At 37.3% G+C, this 23,744-nt stretch overlaps 1 protein-coding gene across 6 annotated transcripts in view; it reads right to left on the bottom strand.

Annotated features, from left to right (window-relative positions):
• The window catches only part of LOC106081321 (solute carrier family 35 member F3), a 161,634-nt gene that overhangs the window by 102,844 nt on the left and 35,046 nt on the right, over positions 1-23,744 (bottom strand). For 5 of the 6 annotated variants that reach the window (XM_059362303.1, XM_059362308.1, XM_059362305.1 and 2 more), the window contains exon 1: positions 21,612-22,042. The exons of the other annotated variant lie outside the window; for it this stretch is intronic. The gene's annotated coding sequence lies outside the window, so the exon portion shown is untranslated. Of the gene's footprint in view, positions 1-21,611; positions 22,043-23,744 lie in introns of those variants that run through there. 6 annotated transcript variants of the gene reach the window in all.

Here is a 23,744-nt window from a genome sequence, read left to right on the forward strand (position 1 = left end):
CGTCTCGATCCGTGAATAGCCCGCTGGCTCTACAGGAGCGCGATTAGACCAATTAGTTTTGTTGGATGGCGTTGGAAAAAAAGGACAGCATAAGGACATTACAACGGGTTACAGCGAACATGTTGTCTTGTCAGGAGCGGAGCGTTAAATACCATGCCTACTAGAGCACAGGCGAAAATTCTAGATATCCAACCCATAGACATACAGATTAAATATGAGGCAGACACTACGGCTATGAGACTTAAGGCGATGAGAGGATAAGGGCAGTTTAGGTATAGTCGAGGCGACGCATAGTGGACAAAACGGCTACAAAATTGGTAAAAAGTCTAGACATTTCTACATAGGAGGATATAGGCTTTCTGGAAAATGCTGTTGTAGTTCGATATCTTTAACACAGGGTGTCAAAGTTTTCTCCAACCTTCTGGGGGCCATAACTTTTGATTAACTAAACTGATTTGCATGATTTAGGAGTATAGAGAAAGAGCTTGGCGACCTACTTAGGTTGGAATAGAGATGTTTGCATTATTCTTTTTGTGTTTTGTAAAAGAAGTGATGGTTAGGTTAGGTTGGAAAGAGGGTGCGGATATAAATCCGCCCGATGACACTATGGGCATTCACCTTAGCCAGTAATCAGCTTGTTGTGCACTCTAAAAAAAAATAACCTCGTAAAAGAAAATCTTAGTCAGAAATTCCGTGCTTATTACAAAATCCCTAATTGTTATCCATACCACGCTCCTTAGTTGGCTCATGTCTGGTACTGTGTCCCCACCTAAGTACCAATGTCCGTTAGCCGCAAATGCCGGGCAACGACATAGAAAATGCTCCAACGTCTCATCATCTTTCACGCAAGCCCTACACATGCTATCATGAGATGTTTTAATGAGAAGTTTTAATTGAAATCCCAATACGTTTGGAAAATTTCATAAAATCGGTCCAGATTTAGATAAAGCTCCCATATATATCTTTTATCCGATATGGCTATAGAAAGCCACAAACTTTGTATCATCGTAAGAAAAGCTTACAAGGTTTTATTCGATATTTCAATTGGATGTTGCAATCTGTCAACTGATAGCTCTATCGTATGCATACTCAGAACGTTTTGACATACGAGTGCTATTTGTGTTGTTTGCAGTAACTTAAAAGATTCATCTCGCCCAAAAAAAAATGGAATTAAATCGTGAACATTTTCGTGCGATTATTTATTACAACTTTCGACGTGGATTAACTCACCAACACTGCATCGATGATCTTAATTAAATTTTTGGCGATGAAGCTCCATCAAAGATCAGTGTTTATCGATGGTATGGTGATTTCAATCAACGTAGTTCACTCCAAGACGAACTTCGTGAAGGTCGTCCCAAATCAGTTGTTGTTCCCAAAAACCATTGATGCTGTGTGCCAACTGATATTGCAAGATCGTCATTTGACCTATTGTGAGATCGTGGTACATATTGCATGAAATTTGTTCGAGTTGGATCCCACACAATTTGTCAATCGCTCGTGTCAATTGGTCGAAAAAAATGCTAAAAAATACAAAACAACTGCATTTCTGAGCACTCAAAACCTCATACGCCGTATAGTCCTGATTTGGCACCAAATGACTTCTTTTTATTCCCGTATGTAAAAAATAAAATGAGAGGTCAACGTTTTTCGATACCTGAAGAAGCGGTTGATGCGTTCAGAATACATGTTTTGGAGATACCTCAGAGCGGGAAAATTGATCCGACAATTGGTTCAAACGCATACAAAAGTGTATAGATTTTAATGGGGACTATTTTGAAAAACAATAAAGCGATTTTCGGTGATTTATATTTGTTTTTCACGAATTATAAAAGACAACCCTCGTATAGTCTGCTCACCCCGTCTTTTGCCTCTCCTTACTAGTTTTTTATACCCCCCCCCCCCCCCCCCCCCCAGTGAGTTGTATCAAGCCTCCCAACATCTGTCTCGAATGTGGTCCAGATCGGGCTATATTTAGATATAGAGATCGATCTTCAGCTTTAGGCTCTAAAGCCCATAAAAGGCGCATTTATTCTTCGATTTTGATGAAATTTGAAACAGTGAGCTTCTTTAAAACTCCCGACAAATATGGTCCAGATCGGACCATATTAAGATATAGCTGTCATAATGATACTTGTATAGAGCTTTTCGGCACCTGAACTATATATGATTAGAATCGGACTAAATTTGGATATTAATATGGATATAGTAGTGTAATAATAAATCTTGGTAATAAATATATCCATGTTTATTTGGGGTTTTACTTGTTTTTGGTCGATTTTATCCCACTGTGCGTTGTAGCATTTCCTATGCCATTGCCCGGCTTTCGCTGCTAACAGACTCGGGCACTTGGGTGTGGATACGATATGTAATTTGAACAAATATAATAGGTTAGGTTGAAAAGAGGGTGCAGACATTAAACAGCCCCATGCCACTATGGACATACACCTAAGCCAGTAATCGGCTTGTTGTGCGCTCTAAAAATTCTCGAATGCTCGAATCTGATATCCATATGTGGGACCTAGTTTCTGGGGGTCCACCCCTTCCCCAAAAGAGCCCCCAGACAGGACTGACCATGGCAATATGGGGCTCAAATAAAAGGTGTTTGAGTGTAGGATACGAATCTGATATCCAGATGTGGGACCAAGTGTTTGGGGGCCGCCCATTCCCGAGAACATTCCTCAAAAAGAGGACAAATTCACGACCATAGCAATATGGGGCTCAAATGAAAGGTCTTTAAAAGTAGAGCACGAATCTGATATCAATATTGTGTCTATGGTGCCGTCCCACCCCCATAACAGCATCCAACTAGGAAGTATTTACTGACCATTGCAACATGAGGCTCAAATAAGAAGTTTTTTTTGGAGAATAACACGAATCTGAAATATATTTTCAAAAGCCAAGTCACTGAGTGGCCACCCCATCCCCCAAAACACCCCCCAAACCGGTCATGTTTGCTGACTATGGAAAAATGGGACTCAAATGAAAGGTATTTGGGAGTAGACCATGAATCTAATATCAACATTCGGGACCAATTGTCTAGGGGACGTCCCACCACCATAATAACCCTAAAATAGGACGTATTTGCTCACCAAGACTATTTGGGTCTTTGATAGTTTTTAGGGCCCATACCTCTTAAATGAAAGGTATTTGCGATTAGAAAACAAATTTGATATTCAATTTTTAGACCAATGGCAATGTGGGGTTCAAATAAATGATATTTGAGAGTATTTCCCGATGCTGATAATTGTTATTGCTACGAGCTTCTGGGTGTCAAATGACAGGTATTGGGGAGTAGAGCGCAAAATTTATACCCACTTTCGGGACCAATTTTCTGGAGATCAACCCCTTTCCCATATGGGGCTCAAATAAAGGTATTTGGGAGTAGAATACGAATCTGATATCCAAATACGTGACCATGTATTTGGGGCCCCTTCCTTCAAAGAGTACAAATTTATCAACCATGGAAATATGTGGCATAAATGAAGGGAATTTGAAAACTAATTTCATAACCAATTGTTGGAGCCAAGTGTTTGGGTACCCTTCATCCCATAAACTCCCCTTAAACCAATTGCAATATGAAGTTTAAATAAATGGTATTTGAGAGTAGAGCCCGATGCTGATATATTTTTTAGGGTTAAGCCTCTGGGGAACCACCCCATCCCTCAAAACACCCCTAAATCTGACATATATATTTACCGACCATTGCAATATAGAGCTCAAATAAATGGTATTTGGGAGTAGAGCAAGAAATTGATACTCACTTTCGGGACCACGTTTTTGGGTTTCACACTTCAACCTTAACCCACCACCCTGGTTGCCTTCCCACTCCCAAAACCCCCATGAGAATATCGGGCTCAAATAAAATCTTTTAAGAATGGACCTAAACCCTCCGAGCGAATTCATAGACCAATTAAGATCATGTGGATTTCGTAGCATGGCAATTCACTAAAAGCTCTTTAATTGCCGAAAATTAATATTCAAAGGAAAATTTTGTTCCATATAAAGTAAAAGAAGGCGTAGCTAGTCCTGTATAAAAATTCCAAAAATAATTTTCTTCCAAATTTTTTATAACAATTTTGTTATTATTTTTTTTTTTTTTTTTGTCAAACCTTACATTTTGTTACCCACTTGTATGTTTCCTTTGCTTGCTATTCACACGTTATATTGTCTCCTTAGTCACCTTTGTACAATGTGTCATACTTATTTTGTTTTGCTGTTTTCACATATAAATGCAGTAAAGTGACATTTGTATGATATTTGCTTTTGAGCAAAATTGCAATGGCAAATAACGAAAATAAAAAAACTAACATCAATAACAATAATAATAATAACAACAACAGGTGGTGGCTAAGCAAAAAAGGGAAGAATGTATTTTGTATAATAAAAACACATATGTATACCTTCTTTCTCATACCTATAAGAAGGCCAAGAGACAAAACTGTTTAGGGTAAAATAAGAGTTGTTGTAGTTCTTTCTCCAAATTTTGTTGTTGTTTTTGTTAATATTGCACACTTGTGTCGCATTGCACACCCAGATAGAAAAAAGAGAATGTCAATCACTCTCATGCTAGAAAAGATGCTGGCTGTTTGGTTTGCCTTCTTTATAACTGCAGAGATGGTGGCATAGCGGTAGCTTAGCATAGACACACACTCATAACAAACACATACATGAACATACGTTAAGAATGTTATCAAGTGTAAACTAAATAGAATGTATAGTGTTGGCACTTCACTGGTTATACATGTGTATGTAAATAAAGACATATACACACATATATATATATTTATTTTTTAAGTTAAGTATGCAGCCTTGTTTGTGAGTACGATTGCTTGTGGTTATTTAGATAGGCTTTTATATGCAAATTGCTTCTTGCCATCAATTTTCAGCCATATTCGCTTCTCTCTCCCCATAAAATAGTAAAACAAACAAACACTTTGCATATTTAACACTGATCAAATAGAGAAAAACTAAAAACGAAAGCTTAATATTCCGCATAATGAAAAATTAAAACACTTTCATTTAAACATTTCTTTTCCACTTACAATTATGGCCAAAGAAATTATACAATTTATTCCGTTATAGTTAAATATTCATAAGCAACCTTGGATGTACACAAAGAAAATGATTGTGGGCTTGAGACAGTAGTATGAAAAGGAACAAACGCTTAAATTATTGCGAAATTGAATAAAAGTTATGAACGTTTTTTACAGAAAATACAAAATATTTTGTTTTAAAGAGTAGATTTTATTTATTTATTTTTTGATGTAAAATGCGAATTTGCAAATACCGGACCAACAACTTGCTACTAAAAACATATGTCTCCCTCTATAAGCTACAATATTTTTAACAGTTTAGATCAATAGATTAAAACTTGTGGACTCTTAAAGGCTTCCAGCCATATACATAAGTCACCCGGAACTAATGAAATAAAGGGTGATTTTTTGAGGTTAGGATTTTCATGCATTAGTATTTGACAGATCACGTGGGATTTCAGACATGGTGTCAAAGAGAAAGATGCTCAGTATGCTTTGACATTTCATCATGAATAGACTTACTAACGAGCAACGCTTGCAAATCATTGAATTTTATTACCAAAATCAGTGTTCGGTTCGAAATGTGTTCATTCACCGTTCAGCGATGAGGCTCATTTCTGGTTGAATGGCTACGTAAATAAGCAAAATTGCCGCATTTGGAGTGAAGAGCAACCAGAAGCCGTTCAAAAACTGCCCATGCATCCCGAAAAATGCACTGTTTGGTGTGGTTTGTACGCTGGTGGAATCATTGGACCGTATTTTTTCAAAGATGCTGTTGGACGCAACGTTACGGTGAATGAACACATTTCGAACCAAACACTGATTTTGGTAATAAAATTCAATGATTTGCAAGCGTTGCTCGTTAGTAAGTCTATTCATGATGAAATGTCAAAGCATACTGAGCATCTTTCTCTTTGACACCATGTCTGAAATCCCACGTGATCTGTCAAATACTAATGCATGAAAATCCTAACCTCAAAAAAATCACCCTTTATCTGTCATTATAGCCTGCTGTCTGATGTATAGAAAATGTCATTGCAATTTCCCCGCTTTCATTCTTTTCGTGTTCATTACGATCTATTGGCAATTTCATTTAAAAAACAAAAACCTTTTTATTCATGACCTTTTACAGCAGCAATTCTACTAACAATGAAATTTTTTGCTAAAATAATTACACTGACGATTTTGTAAAATAAAATTACTATGGAATTTGTTAAGATTTGTTGTGAAAATGAACAGTAATTTTATTGTGATATAAATCACGCTTACTCCACCCATCATCATTCCGACATTAATCATTAGCATGCATGGCAACACTCTGTTGACACGAAACATTCAGGCGACAAATGAAGCAACGCATAACTCCAAAGCAAATACTGATGACAACATTTTTCAAAAGGGACAAGCTGAATGATGGACAAACGGACCGATAGACAATGCGGTAGTGGTGTCACATTTGACCACAAAATTAATTGATAGTGCAAGACATGATTAATGATTGCTGACACGCTGCCGGTCAGCCAGTCAGTCAGTGTCAGGCAGGAAGTAAAATCAATAAAACTTGTATTTGATAAGGGGATTAAAACTACAATGGGGCGCAAGGATGGATGCAATTTTTGGAACATAACAATCAGAGAAAAAATTAAAAATGAAAAAGAAAAATTAAATTTTCAATAAGAAATTAATTTTTCTATAAAAATTAGATCTTCTATGAAAAATTAGATTTTCTATGAAAATTAGATTTTCTATGAAAAATTAATTTTTCTATGAACAATTCATTTTTCTATAAAAAATTCATTTTTCTATGAAAAATTAATTTTTCTATGAAAAATTCATTTTTCTATGAAAAATTCATTTTTCTATGAAAAATTCATTTTTCTATGAAAAATTCATTTTTCTATGAAAAATTCATTTTTCTATGAAAAATTCATTTTTCTATAAAAAATTAAATTTTCCATGAAAATTTCATTTTTCTACGAAAAATTCATTTTTCTATGAAAAATTCATTTTTCCATAACAAATTCATTTTTCTATGAAAATTTCATTTTTCTATGAAAAGTTCCTTTTTCATGAAAAATAATCCTTGGCTCCTCATTTTTAACAGTTTTTCATTCCCTAGCTCCTCAATCATTTATTTTCATAATGTAATGCAACGCTTGTTAATGTTTACCCATTTGTCTGCTAACCATCTAGCGTAGACAATCCCTTCAAAACTACGATATGTCCTCCGTCTTCTTGGCTGAAATATGAAACCGTTTTAAAACAATGTCCCCGCTAGCCAATATGCAGAACCGTTGCTTAAGAGCTCAAGTATGCGCTAACAAATAAACGCTGGTATAGATGTCACACTTAAATGTTCATTAGCGCCAAAGAGACGCTAAATGACTGAGACACGAGCAGTGAGTGAGTGTCATGCCGCCACATTGCAGGACATAACATCACGCAAAGCTGCTATCTCAGCGACATCCTTAAGTCGAGAGTTTATCATTGGCGTGGAGGCAAACAAAACAAAATGATTAAAAAAAAAAACTAAAATGTTAAACGAAACAACATGAGCAACAAAGTAAGACAGAAGGCTCACAGCGAATAGAAGCAAACAAAACATACCCGAAGCAAAAAAGAACTAAAAACAAACAAGGACAATATTTTAAATTGTTAGGAAAGGCAAAAAAGTTTAAAAAACAATAAATAAATAAACAAAAAAGTTCATGGATAATTTCAAAGCATTTACGTATGTTGCCTGAGGTCTTGGTCTGATGTACAGGCTTTCTTTTGGCCAATAGGATGAAGAGGTTTATTGTGTTCGAAAATGGTCAGAAGACTTGGTAGATTTAAAAAAGGCATTGACCTTTTAACACGCTATGAAAAGTATTCGACTTCCAAAAGGATCTTTCAAAGCAAATCGTATAAGTTGAATATGTTGATGGTGGCCAGTACCTGTAGATACGAAACATACCTCACAGCCTCAAAGCCGATAAAAAGGCCAATCGACAAATGAATGGTATTTGGGAGTAAAATCTGAATCTGATATTAAACTATGGACCAATAGAGGGGCCGCCCAACTCCGAAATACATTAAAGGGTACACTACGGTACACAAATGGAAGGTGTTTGTAGACAGAGTGCGAATTTTTGGCCAACATTGTTGGGAGTCGTCTTGATGCACGCTAAATTTCGAACAAGTAAAGCTAACCGCTAGAAATTATGCACAAATACTTCTTAATGTTGTAGGTGGGTTGGAATTGTAAATGGACTAAATCATTCCATGTTGATATATAGCTCCCAGATAAGCCGATCCTCCGATTTGACTTTTTTTTTGCAACCCCAGAGGGCGCAATACTCCCACGATATGATAAAGACTTAGCACAAAAGCTTCTGATTTGCGTTACATCCAATGATCTTAATCGTTCAATAAACTGATTAAGAACCGAATGTCGCCAGCATTGGGAAAGGATAATCACCGCTGAACAATGTTTCTCATGTTCTCACCAGGATTCGACCCAGACGTTCAGCGTCATAGTCGGGCATGATAACCTCTGCGCTATGGTGGTCGCAGTGGCTGCCTCATGCTTAATCTATGTAAGTAGTATATGTCCACTTGTCGGATATATAGAATAGTCTTCAGTGCCCTAGTAGGTGTGGTCCTTTTCGCCCCGCCTAAGCCAAGACAATAACTTTGTTCCTTAATCAATAAACTGATTAAGAACCGATCTCCGGATTTCGCGACATTCAACATACTGAAGTATGGTCTGAATCGGCCCATAACATGATACTTTTAGAGCCACTAGAGGGCGCACTTCATATTCGATTTGACCAACATTTTGTACGATAAGTTTTGTAGGTTGCTGCTTGACGCACATTGTTTGTAATACCGTTACATATTCAGCAACGGAATGAAGGGTGTCACACTTTATTTGAAAAAATATGAACTAGTGGTAACTTTTCACATTTCCTTTTCGTTTGTTTGAAAAAAATAACTCAAAAAATAAAATATTCACACGAAAGCATGGCGATCATTGATGAGGCACTGATAACATTCATTCTAGGGATCTAAAAGTCGACTTTCGACTAATCGACTTATCGATTTTTTTTTTGTGAAAAAGTCGAAGTCGATTTTCTCAGTATTAAAATGTCGAAAAGACGACTTCGAAGTCAAATAATTGACTTTTTCCTTAAAGGTGAAATTGATTTGAATTGACATAACCGTAGTGCCAAAAGGAAGGAACAGGGGCAAACTTCTCATATGTCACTGTGTGCTATCCGATTCAAGTTTTACCTCAAAGATAAGAGCCCTTCATTTAACAGACGAGTTTGAACGGCGTGCCGCAATGCGATTCCTTTTTGGGGAGTAGTTTTTACATAGCATGGTACCTCACAAATGTCGCCAGCATTGGGAGAGGATAATCACCGCTGAAAAATGTTTCTGATGTTCTCACCAGGATTCGACGCAGATGTTCAGCGTCATTGTCGGCCATGATAAACTCTGCGCTATGGTGGTCGCAGTGGCTGTCTCATGCTTAATCTTGTATGTATTGGGTTGCCCAAAAAGTAATTGCGGATTTTTTAAAAGAAAGTAAATGCATTTTTAATAAAACTTAGAATGAACTTTAATCAAATATACTTTTTTTACACTTTTTTTCTAAAGCACGCTAAAAGTAACAGCTGATAACTGCCAGAAGAAAGAATGCAATTACAGAGTCACAAGCTGTGAAAAAATTTGTCAACGTCGACTATATGAAAAATCCGCAATTACTTTTTGGGCAACCCAATAGTATATGTCCACTTGTCGGATATCTAGAATAGTCTTCAGTGCCCTAGTAGGTGTGGTCCTTTTCGCCCCGCCTAAGCCAAGACAACAATTTTGTTCCATTGCAGGCCATCAAACTACTGAGGCGTCAGTAAGTATTATGCTTATCACGCTCCCTCAGAGCCAGTGGACTATTTAATGAGTGTATTCAGACCCCATTTCATTTTTTTTGGTTAACATTCAGACCCCATTTCGTGTTTGCTGGGTTTACATTCAGACCCCTAGTTCTAGCCTAGTCGTAGTCATTTCCAAGCGCCTTTTAGCCCTTCTGCATAGCTGATTCGAACTCCTACGCCTTTTAAGTATTATGACATCGTCTATCAGATGGGTTCAAAAACTTCCTCAGTTAGGATCCGTAGTAGACTAATTATTGTGACCACCCACAGGAGTGTCGATAAAAATACTAATACATACCTATGTCATGAACCCATAATTCATCCATCTGTTGCTTAGCATATGGTTTATGCAGTCCTTAAGGAATCGATCTAACTGGAATTGGTCTTGGAGTTTGGACAGGATATCGGTCATTACACTGATCAAAACTCACTCTGTATCAATGCATATCACCAAAGTGTACTTCTTGGCATCGAAGGTTTCTTCTATTTTATGTGCAACCTCGGGCAGGGCGGTTTCTATTGACCTTTCTTTCATATAGCCATGCTACTTGAATCTGAGCAATTTCCTGGATGCCCTACTCTGTCGCATAACTTGCCATGCCGGGTTTGGGTATAGAAAGTCTTTAACTCCTGCCAGTCTTTAGGAGTATAGGCAAGTCTTAGACACGCTGTGAATATAGTGGCCCGGTAATGAGGCCACTGTAGCGCAGAGGTAAGCATGTCCGCCTATAACGCTGAACGCCTGGGTTCGAATCCTGGCGAGACCATCAGAAAAAATTGTCAGCGGTGGTTTTCCCCTCCCAATGCTGGCAACATTTGTGAGCTACTATGCCATGTAAAACTTCTCTCCAAAGAGGTGTCGCACTGCGGCACGACGTTCGGACTCGGCTATAAAAAGGAGGCCCCTTATCATTGAGCTTAAACTTGAATCGGGCTGCACTCATTGATATGTGAGAAGTCTGCCCCTTAGTTGAATGTTCATGGGCAAAATTTACAATTTGGTAATAAGCCTTCTTCTGTAGCAACGCCGGAAATATTCCAACAGGTCCGGGTGACTTAAATGGTTGGAAGCTACTCAAGGCTTCTTTTACTATAAAGTCTGTAATGATTAGCCTTCTATCAAGCTCATTGTTCAAAGATTCAGGCGTCTTCCGTCGCATAGTGGCTCAAACGACGAAATAATTGGAAATAAGTCCACAACTTTTTGCCTATTGATCTGAGCGGTAAAAAGTGTTCTAAACATTTGTAGAGGAGAACATAGCCTTTCAGGAAAAAAGCGTTGTTGGTCTATATCTTTAATACAGGGTGCCAAAGTTGACCACCTTCCACTTCTCCAACCTTCAAGGGCATATAACTTTGAATCTACTGAACCAATTTGCATGATTCAGGACTCATAGGTCTCTTATAAACTCCGTCAAACTATATACTGAAAATTTCACACAAATTGCGCCAGTATATGTATGGACAAAGTAAAAAAAGAGTCATGCCAATATCTTTAGCGGTTTAAAAATGGCATCGTTTTCAATATGAAAAATATTTTTTTGTCAAAAATACTGCTATTTATTGTAAGTTTTCGCAATAATTTTTTAGCGCTCAGATCAACAGATAAAAAGTTGTACATTTACATTTTGGCCCACAGAGCGTCGTTTTCTGTGGAAAATAATCATCAGTTTGTAGCTTGTCTAAAGATTCTTAACCAGAAACTCCCGTTGGCAAAGACTGGCGGAACTTAGGCCTTTAATCGAAACCACAATTTGTTCCTTAGTTAAGGACTTTGGTTCTAAAACATTTTATACCCAAACCACTTCCCACATATCATACAATTTTAAAAAGAAAGCAAGACAAGACAATACTTTAGTGTCTTGCACAAAATTTAAGCAAGTTTTGCATACGCATGGTATTTATTAAAGCATATTTAAAATTTCAAGATTCCTTGGCACCCAACAATAATAGACTGTAAGGAAATATCCTTCATTTTCCCTAAAACCCCAATCAATAACACCACAAAAAACTCTTGGAAAGTTTTTGCTTTGCGGTATTCCAAAAGTCCATACTTCTTATATAGTGGCACAAAAAGTCATCATATAGTCTTTAAATATACTACCATAAAATATGGTTTTACATTCTCAGTGCCATTAACAAACTAACAAATAAAGAAAGACAAACTGCCTTAAAGAAGAATTCTATACTAGGTCAAAATATGTTTTTGGGCCATTTTAAGAAATGTTGACAAAAATAAAATGCGCAATGCCAACAAATTCCATGGCATACATCCACTGCTGCTGGCTACAGTCACAAATTTAAAATTTAAAAAAAAAAAGTAGAAAGAATAAAAATCCATACAAACATTCAAAACAACAAACGCCTCCTGGCTGAAGGACATCATTATGGTCATAAACAAAACAAACAAACACAGAAAGTACACAAAGCGCAGTCATTCATGACAAAAGGCGCGTTTTGTGAAATGTAATGACATTGGTAATGGTTATGGTCAAAGTTGAATTATTAAAACAGCTGCAATTGTAAAGAGTCAACGGATGACACATATGGGAGAAAGAGAGTGAGAGAGAGAGAGAAGGAAAGAGCGAGAGCAAGGGTTCACTAAAATGCTCATACACTTAAATTTGTATGCAAACAATAAGAAACAAAAAAAAACCAACGTACTAAACAGACAAAAACAAAAGCCTTAAGTATGTGCTTTTAAAACTGAAAATGTATATAATGCCACCACACAATCACCATCAACACACCATCATCATCATGATTATTATCATCATCATCATCTCCACTTAACTCATAGAGCCTCTTGTAGTGGTCGTTTGGTACACCGGAGCGTATACATGCGTCCACCACACATTCATTCATACGCACCCATGTTTTTTTTTTGTTGTTGTTATTCAATCAAACTGTCAAACGACAGCAATAACATTTGCATTGAGGAAATGAGTCGAGAAAGAGAGCACGTGGTTGTAACTGCACAGAGAGCAGAAAAGAGAGTCATAGCAAGAGAGTTAACATGTTTGTTATTAATACTCTCGCTCTAGCCTTAGGTTGACCAGCAAAACGATGAAGAAGACCACCACGTAGTGTTGCCACAGCCATATTTTTGTCTAAAAACTAATTAAATATATAAAAATAAACTAAAAAAGTTATATTAACTATATTTTGACATTAGTATTATTCCAACGTTAGAACTTTAAGACCGGTATTCACAAAGCTTAATGTAGATTTCAAATAGGTTTATTTGGCAGATTTCCTTTATAGAACTGTCAAATAAACCTATTTTAAAGCTTCATTAAGTTTTGTGAATAAGGCCGTTAATATGTATCATTTTGGTATTGACAACAACGACATTAGGGCTTTTTCGTGCCACTGATTATTTTCTCCAAAGAAAAAATTTTTAGTATTTTTTGTATTTTTTTGGGCTCATGATCGTTTATACCAAATGGATTTTATGGTAAATATCTATCGATATACATAAAAGTGTTGCGTGACTGACTGATTGGCTGAGCGATTCGCTGACTGATTGACTAATTAACGCCCAGTCCAAATTAGTACCGCAATTGGTAATATTTGGTACCTTTTTTGTAAATGGATTTTGGCTCTGGCTTTGGCTCTGAATTTTGGAACTTAGGTACACTGTGGCAACTTTAATTGGGTGACTATAAGATTTTTTGGAAATTTGTAGATTTAGGTACTAAAAAAAGTACCAAAAAGGTAGAAAATGGTTGAACTTTGAACGGAGCGGATGGATAGAGGCAGAATTTTTAAATTTGACTTAAAAGACGTCTGGTTCAAAAGGATGAGGGTGGAAATAAAAAATGGAAAAATAGTACTGGTAACGGGAAAAACGTACGTTTAGTACCGCAATTGGCACTTATTGGTACTTTCTTTACAGTATGAGCTAGAGGTCTGAAATTTGGCATATAGATACAACTAGGAAATATATGATGGGTAACTAAATGATCTATTCAAAATTCGTACATTTTGGTACCAAAATTGGTACCATTTGGTACTTTCTTCACAGATGGAGCTAGAGTTCTGAAATTTGGCATGCAGGTACAACTAAGAAAGATAAGATGAGTGACTATGATCTTTTAACAATTCGTACATTTAGGTACCAATATTGGTATCATTTGGTACATTCAGAGCAAATTGAGCTTGAGGTCTGAAATTTGGTATGTAGGTAAAACTTAGATGTTTATGATGGGCGACTAAATGATTTTTTTACAATTCAAATATTTTAGTACCAAAATTGGTACTATTTGGTACTTTTTTTATGAAGATGATGAAGCTAGAAGTCCGAAATTTTATGACAGCTATATATAAATATGACAACTATATATAAATATGATTCGATCTGAACCATATTTGAGTCGGATGTCGAGAGGCTCAAAACACCTCACTGTTTCTAATCTCATCGAAATCGAATAATAAATGCGCCGGCTACGGGCTTAAGACCCTAATCCGGCATATCGGTCTATATGGCAGCTATATTTGAATATAGACCGATCTGAACCATATTTGAGTCGGATATCGGGAGGCTTTAATTAACTCACAATTTCAAATTTCAGCGACATCGGATTATAAATATATGACATCTATATCTAAATGTGGTCCGATCTGAACCATGTTTAAATCGGATGTCGGGAGGATTAAAACAACTCACTGTTTCTAATTTCTCGAAATCGGATAATAAATGCGCCTGTTACGGGGTGACTAAATGATTTTTTCACAATTCGAACATTTTGGTGCCAAAATAGGTACTATTTGGTACTTTTTTATAGATCCGAAATTTGGCATGCAAGTACAACTAGCAAAAACATGATGGGTGACTAAATGATTTATTCACAATTCGTACATTTTGGTACCAAAATTGGCACCATTTTGTACTTTCTGTTCAGATGGATTTTGAGGACTGAAATTTAGCATGCAGATACATCTAAGAAATATATGATGGGTGACTAAATGTTCTATGGATAATTTGTACATCTTGGTACTATTGTATTTGGTACTTTCTGTTCAGATGGAACTAGAAGTCTGAAATTTGGCATGTAGGTACAACTAGGAAATATACGATAGGTGGCCAAAATATCTCTTTACCACTCGCACATTTCGGTAGGAAAATTGGTACCATTTGGTACTTTCTTCATAGATGGAGTTAGGAATCTGAAACTTGTGACATGTGGTTACAACCAAGAAATATATGATAGCTGACTAAATGATCTTTATAAATACATATATTTGGGCTAAAGGTCTGAAATTTTGCATGCAGGCACAAAAATATGATGGGTGACTAAATGATTTATTCACAATTCGTACATTTTGTCACCATTTGGTACTTTTATTACAGATGGAGCTAGTCGTCTGAAATTTGGTATGTGGGTACAAGAAGAAAATATATATAGGGTAGCCAAATAATCCATTCAAAATTCGTACATGTTGGTACCAAAAAGTGCAAAATAGTACGTAATAGCTTATCTTCACCTACACTGAACGGAAATAGCTAGAATTAAGCAATTTGACAAACATTATCGCAGTCTTGACCAAAATACGACATGTGGAAGAAGACGTACTAATTGTGGTGCAATTGACACCTTGAAAGAATATATTGGGCAACTAGAAAATATTTTTTATTCGTATATAAGTACTCAAGTACTAAGCTTTCAAAAATGGGATTCAAGATCACCTTGACTATAGATTTTGGGTGACCAGAAGATTATTCAAAATCGTACATTTAGGTGCTAAATCGTACAAAATGGTATATTCTTACGAATTGAGTGAAAACACAAAAAATTAGGGTACGGTTACACTTTGATGGTAGATTTTGGGCGGCTAGAAGATTTGTTTTTTATTCGTGCCTTTAGACACTAAAACATACAAAATGGTACTTTCTTTAAAGAGTGATATTAAGCTCTCAAAATTCGGATACAGCTATACCTTGACGAGACATTTTGAACGACCAGAAAACTTTTTTCAAAATCGTACATTTAGGAACTAAAGCATACAAAATATTACTTTCTTTACAAATTGGGCTAAAACGCTCAAAATTGGGATTCATACCTTTTTATTATACCTTTACAATATATATTGGGCGACTTGATTTTTTTTCTGATATATTGTTATTCTTGGTACTATTTGCTATTTTATGTACAGTACCAATATGACAACCCCAAACAAACATATTGAACAATCTTTGACATGATAGCTGATGGGACTCAAATTACAGATATAAGGGAGTAGTTTACGAACTCGATACTAAAAATGGGGTTCGAACATAGGCGACCCATTCCGCAAAAAAATCCCTAAACAGACATATTGACCCATCATAACAGTATCCGACTCAAAAAAACGGTTTTGGGTAGTCTGAAGGGCTATCCCAAATTAAATGATAAGGGAGAAGAGTACGAGTATGACATTTAATTTTTGGTCCAAGGAGCTGGGAGGTGGTCCCCTGTCTAAAACCACTCCAAATGGTTTAATTGACCGATTATGATCGCATGAACGTAAAATCTAGGCTTGTGCTTAAGGTAAGAAGAGGAGCAGCAACAAATGCACATGTATGTAAATGCAAAATGCAAATTTTGCCCGAGAACATTCTACTAAGGCACAGGGGCAAACTTCTCACCTATCAATGAGTGCAGTCCGATTCAAGTTTAAGATCAATGATAAGGGGCCTCCTTTTTGAGGCCGCGTCCGAACGGCGTGCCGCAGTGCGACACCTCTTTGGAGAGAAGTTTTACATGGCATAGTACCTCACAAATGTTGCCAGCATTAGGAGGGAAAAGCCACCGCTGAAAATTTTTTCTAATGGTCTCGCCAGGATGTATGTATGTATTTGAGCAAATTTTTCCGCGTTGTGAAAGTGCAATGGTATTCAAACAGGCTGTGATCAGTTATGTTAAAATGGTAATGATTTTATTTAGGTATGATGGTCTTGCCGGGATTCGAACCCAGGCGTTCAGCATCATAACCGGACATGCCTCCGCACTGAAGTCTTACATGCCATATATATTCATAAAGATCCGTACCTATGCACAACGGTGGCACCAGATAGACCCATAAATTGTGGGAATTTGTTGGGTTTAAAAATTGACTAAATGATGACAATGTGATTGGAATCAACAGCGAGCATGCCTAACAATAACATCAGCGCCATCTATTGGATAATGGAACAGAGTGCTCAAAGCGGATCATATGATTTTTACAATTGTTTTAATTGTTTTGACAAGTGGTCAGTCCTTCGAATAAATTAAATAACAGTTCAAAAAGTTCACTTATTTGCATTTGTATTTTTTTAACCCTGACACTCTGGGTTGAGCTTCAGGAAGAGATAAGCATGTGGTAAACATTTAAAAATAAAAGTATTGGGAATATTTTCTATAGACTAAAAAATCCTATAAACAAAAGGAACCTGGGGGGATAACTGATGTTAAAACTTGACTGGGAAAATACAAAGGTGCCTTACTGAATGCAGAGAAGCGTAATTACAGATATGATAACAAAATCACGAATCTTATATCTAACTTTAGGGCCAAGTGTTTGGGTGGCCAACCCACGACCAAAACACACTTAAACCGGATATATTTACGGACCATATGGGGTTCAAATAAAAGTTACTTGGAAGTAGAGCACGGATTTCATATCCCCATTCGGTGTGAAATGTCTGAGTGAACGTCCCACCCCCAAAAACAACAACAAGCAGAACTTATTTACCGACCGTGACAATATAGGGAACATAGAAAGGCACAGCGATGTAAGCCCGTTTCAGCTAGTGCTACAATAAGGTTAAGTGAGCGGTACACGGTGGGTAAGTTATAGAGATGACTTGAAATACAGTTTCCGATGCTTTGGCACGAAAAGCATAAACGGTGATACATCACCAAAGAATTGCGTAAAGGGAATAGATTTGCATCTTTGCAGTTAAACTACTTCACATTACGTAGCTGCTGTCTAACTTCTAGTGACAGCGTTGACGCACAGTGGGCGAAACGGCGAAAAAAATTAAATTGGAAGTTTACAAATAACACCCCAAACCAAATTTCAATGAGAACGGACAATAAATGCGTCTTTTATGGGCCCAATACCTTAATTCCAGAGATCAGTCTATATGGCAGCTTTATTTAAATCTGGACCGATGTGATGTCCGATCACTGTCTCAAATTTCAGCAAAATCGGATAATAAATGTGGCTTTTATGGGCCTACAACCTTAAATAGGCAGATCGGTCTGTATGGGGACTATATCAAGATATAGTCCGATATAGCCCATCTTCGAACTTAACCTGCCTATGGACAAAGAAAGAACCTGTACAAAGTTTCAGCTTAATATCTTCATTTTTAAAGAGTGTAGCATGATTTCAACAGACGGACGAACAGCCGGACGGACAAACGGATGGACATGGACATATATATATTTATTTTATAGGGTCTGAAATGAATACATCGATGCATTTCAAACGGAATGACAAAATGACACCCCATCCTTCGCTGGTGGGTATGACAAGTAACCACGCCCCCAAGTTGGTTCTTGTCTGGTATGGTGGGTGTTCCCACCTAAGTACCGGTTTCTGCTAGCCGCATAACGCGGGCAATGGCTTAGGAAATCCTCCAACGTCACATCATCTTTCCCACATACCCTCACATGCTATCACTTGCTAAACAGATTTTGCATAAATGAACTCGTCGACCTATGTGACCCGTAATAATGCCGAAAACTATTCTGACCTCCTTCTTACCTACTTTCAGTAATAGCCTCGTCTTCTCACGACCCTTCGTAGCCCACGATCTTAAGTAGGACTGCGTCGGCCCGAAAGGTTTCGGGTTAACCAAGTATATTGATGGCAGTCCTCTGGCCTTCACTGTCAAATCGTCTGATCTTTCATTCTCCCTTGCCGCGCTATGGCACTAAACGATGCGGATCGTGTCATATTCAGAGAAGGCGTTAATCTCCTTCTTACACTTGGAGACTGTTCGAGATCTTACCGTCCTGGTTTTTATTGCCCTGATGGCCAGTTTACTGCCGATAAAGATGTTCCTACTCGACGTCCTCGCGTTAACACTACACAACCTCAATCATTTCGTGATCGCCCGGATCTCCGCCTGCAGAATCTTATTATGGTCTGGCAGTCGGAAACAGTTCTCAGTCCCTGGATTCTCAATGTAGACCCCAGGCCCACTCTGTCCTCTAACTTTGATTCATCTGTATAGCATGATCTCCCAGATGGCAATACCAGAGTTCCTTCAATCCAAGACTGTGCCTCTGGCAGCAGTTTCTTGTACTCGATCTCAAGTGTCATCTCAGGTATCCGATCGGATGGTACGGAGAGTACGAATATCATATTAAAAATTGAGTTCAAGTATCTAGGGAGCTGGCCCAAGCCCAAAACTGCCCCAAATAGGCATTTTGAACGATCATGCTAATATGGGACTTAAATGAAAGATGTTCGGGTGTAGATTACGAATATGATATTAAAAATTAAGTTCAAGAAACGGGGAGCCGTCCCAACCCCCCCAATCGTAGTATAAGCTGATCATGAATATATGGGTCAATGTATTCAATTGACAGAAGATAACGAATATGAAACTAAAAGTTGTGTCCAAGTATCTGGGTGGCGCTTTCACCCCTAAAACCACACCAAATAGTATAACTAACCAATCATGACAATGTGGGGATCTAGTGTTATATTTATAGTAGAGTGCGAACCTAACATACATCTGAAATTTTCACAGATTGTGTAGGTTGGTCTGGAAGGGGCAATAGGCTTTATAAATAGTTCATATCGGAAGGAGACCCTCCCCTAAAAGCCGCCCACATTTGGGGGGCACAGAGGACATTTTTAGATCATGATAATATGGGGTTCATAGGAAAGATATTTGGAAGTAGAACACGTATTTGGTATCCACTTCTGGGGCCAAATGCCTGGGTGCCCGCCACAACCCCAAACAGGACATAATTACCGAACGTGGCCATATGGGGTTGGGGCGCACTCCCAGACTCTTGGGACCAGAATTGGATATAAAATCCGTGTTCCACTTCCAAATCTTTATGTTTTGAGCCACATCTTTCCAAGGTCGATAAATATTTTTGGCTTGTGAAGGGATTTGGTGTTGGGGCGGCCAGTTCAATACGGATCGGTGCATATTTTAATATAGATGCCATTTATACCGATCTACCGATTCAAAGTTTTAGGCCCATTAAAGGTGAATTTATTAACAGAGTTTGCTAAAATTAGGCACAAAAAGTTACGTAAGACCCTTCGACATTCGAAACTAGTATGGTTAAGATTTTTCTATTCTTTCGGCATTCTCTTTCCCAATACCTTCCCCAATCTATGGTGATGGGTACAACAAAAATTCACGAAGTTCATATTTAAAAATATTTCCTTTGAAAGCTATAAGGCTTTATTCAATCAACACTAAAATTATTCACACTATTCGCTGCATATTCGTAGCTTTTGGGAGTGTTAAGTCTGATAAGCAAAAGACATGCAATGCACGATCTTCGTCCTATTCTCTTTCTATGAATAGTGTTAAATGTTGTTTTGAAATGATGTATGGTGACGACAATATGCATTATTTTTACGAATGGATTCAGAGGCAATGAAAATGGCATTCAGACCGTTCTCTGATAGCCACCATATAGAATGATCACCAGATTTTTCCTCATGAGCTGCCAAAAGCCTCTGTTTTTGCCCGATTTACCTAAAATTTGGTACGTGACACTTGTGGCCTTCAATTACTTACAAGGAATCCTACCCCGATAAGTTCATAAATAGATATAGGCAGAATCCATGGTGATGGGTGACTAAGATTTGGTCCGCTTTTACTTGTTAGATCTCAAACAAACTTCACGGATCACGGTTTTTAGTCCGCCAATGAGATTCGCTATAGGGATTACGGTACTCTTCATTTCCACAACTACTAGTACAATGTAAAGCACATTTCTTAGTTCAAAACGGGACTGTTTAGGCTTACTTTCCTCTCCAGTGCAATAAGATACAAACAAAACTCACTTTCCTCGTTCTGACCCAACCCCAAAACGCTCACAACGGCAACACTGCCCCCGAAACCTCCAAAAAACCAAAAATTCAACTCTTGTTTGGGGAAAATACATGAAAGTACATAAAAACAGATTCGGGTAGGTCCGTCTGTCCCTTCGTCCGTTTTGTTGTCTTTTCGTCATTTTCTCAATTTGCCCTGGCTGCTAACGATTATTAGTTTTGTTGCTGTTTTTGTTTTTGGACCCCCTTGAATAAGTGCGTGTGTATAAATGTTCATATATACACAAATTTCATTGCGTTCCGCCTTCTCCCCCACCAAAAGGGAATAAAAATACCCTTCAAGTAGTAGCTGAATGGCTGGTTGGCTGCTGGTATGTGGCATACGTGTGTGGATGGATGGATAGATGGTTGAATGTGTAAATATGTAAGAACGCTAGGACGTGTACTCGCATGTAAGTATGTATGTATGGACAAATGTATATACATATACAAATTTTCTTTTCCTTTTTTCACAATTAAAAAGGAAAGTGACTGTTCTGGTTTTATTATTTAATTAATTGATACCATTATAAAGCTTATTGTCTATTCCCCTCCTTCAAAAAAAAGGGTTATCCCCCAAACAGTAGCGTAACAAAAATATTAAATAACATACCAATTCTTTTTTCCTTTAAGGAGCTATAAAAATGTATTGTTAACCTTGCTGCTTAGCCATAGGCTGGGTATGATTATTCCCAAGTTTAAAAACTAAAAGAATTTGCCTTAAACATTTCATTCATGCACACTATTCAATAGATTATCACTACGGAATTGATGAATGGATTGAATTAAATTTTCTTTTTTTTTTTGTAACTTCTTTCACTTGAAATTTTCCACTTTTAAACCAATGAAGTTAATCATTGACATTTCTATTACAGGATTATTAAATTATTTTCATTTTTTTGCTTTTCTGCACAATACACAATTCTCAAAAAACACACACTGCTCCTTTAATACAAATAGCAAAAAAAAAAAGAAAACTAATTATGCTTTGCCTTTTTTGTACGTGATTTATTTAATGCGTTTCCAACGTTTTTATATCTGGGGATCTCAACACGAACTGAAAGTAGAAATTTCCCTTGAATTTTCTCCATGGTATTTAAGAAGAGCCTTATTTTTCTGTCACTGAATTTCTCAAGACTTTGTCCATATTGTACTCACTCAACTCAGTTCATGTTGTAGCACTCTCACTCTCTCGCTCTCCCTCTATGGCTCAGTTTGGCCCCCACTCTACTCTTCAAACACAAAAACACTTGTTAAATGTTTTGTTTATGTTTTTGTTGGTGAAAACAATCGAGGTGCGCCGAATCTCACCAACGTTGGAGATATGTTGGGGGCATGGGGGCTGCCCTAACAAACAGTGATGGGTAAAACAAATCAAGGCACAAACACACACACCCACCCCTAACGTTTAACGCCTTTACTGGCGGTGTCAATGCACCTGCACCTGTTATAGTCGATATGTGCACACTGTCACACACACAACCAGGCAAACACATTCATAGCAACATGACCTGTATTTATGGAATGTTGTTGCTCATAGTGTTGTTTTTGTTGCTTCTTCTTCTTCTATTTTATTTATCATTCCTTCACCTAAATGCCTGTAAACATAGAAACGCCGTCATTGTGGTTAGTTGTTATTGTTGTTTTCGTTATTTACTGTCAGTCATAATGGCACCAATTTCTTTACAATAACAACAGTTATGTTAAGTTTGTGTGTTAATAAGTAACATGCAAAACTTCACAACAATACAAGGCAGACAGACAGACAGACACGCTGTTATAAAGTTCCTTCATTTCATAGCCAATGCAGGAACTTTATCAACCATATAAACTTATGAACTAAAGCAAATGAGCATTAACATAGCCCAAAGCCTTTGGGGTCAATAAATAAGGAAGTTTTAAACACACACCTACTCATACATATATTGGAAAGTTCATTCAACAAAGTTATTAAAAAAGTTGGGGATTTATTTAGGTTTAGTTCATTGTTTGTCTCTTTGGATTAAAAAAAAATGTAAATCGAAAATGAAAATAAATTAACAAATTTTGGGCAATATGGGGGGCCAGTTGAAAGGTATTTGAGAGTAGACTACAACGCAAATGAAATCGAATTGATGTTATATGGTACTATATATTGTACTTCAACTATACTTACTAGGTTGGACCCTAGACTGTCCCTCCCTATAAGCGAGAATTTTTTTTTTGCAAAAAGAGAAAAGCATATCCTCAATTGATTTCATTTAGTCCTTATAAGCGAAATATAAAATATGACGATTTTTATACCCTCCACCATAGAATGGGGGTATACTAATTTCGTCATTCTGTTTGTAACGCCTCGAAATATGCCATATGATCTAGCCATGTCCATCCGTCTGTCCCTCCGTCCGTCTGTCTGTCGAAAGCACGCTAACTTTCGAAGAGTAAAGCTTACAGCTTGAAATTTTGCACAAATACTTTTTATAAGTGTAGGTCGGTTGGGATTGTAAATGAGCCAAATCAGTCCATGTTTTGATACAGCTGCCATATAAACCGATCTTGGGTCTTGACTTCTTGAGCCTCTAGAGGGCGCAATTCTCGTCCGATTTGACTGAAATTTTGCACGTGGTGTTTTGGTGTCACTTCCAACAACTGCGCTTAGTATGGTTCAAATCGATCTATGTTTTGATAAAGCTGCCTATAAACCGATCTTAGGTCTTGACTTCTTGAGCCTCTAGAGGGCGCAATTCTCGTCCGATTTGACTGAAAT

The sequence above is a fragment of the Stomoxys calcitrans genome, chromosome 2 (assembly GCF_963082655.1).
Source record: "Stomoxys calcitrans chromosome 2, idStoCalc2.1, whole genome shotgun sequence".
Classification (NCBI taxonomy): domain Eukaryota; kingdom Metazoa; phylum Arthropoda; class Insecta; order Diptera; family Muscidae; genus Stomoxys; species Stomoxys calcitrans.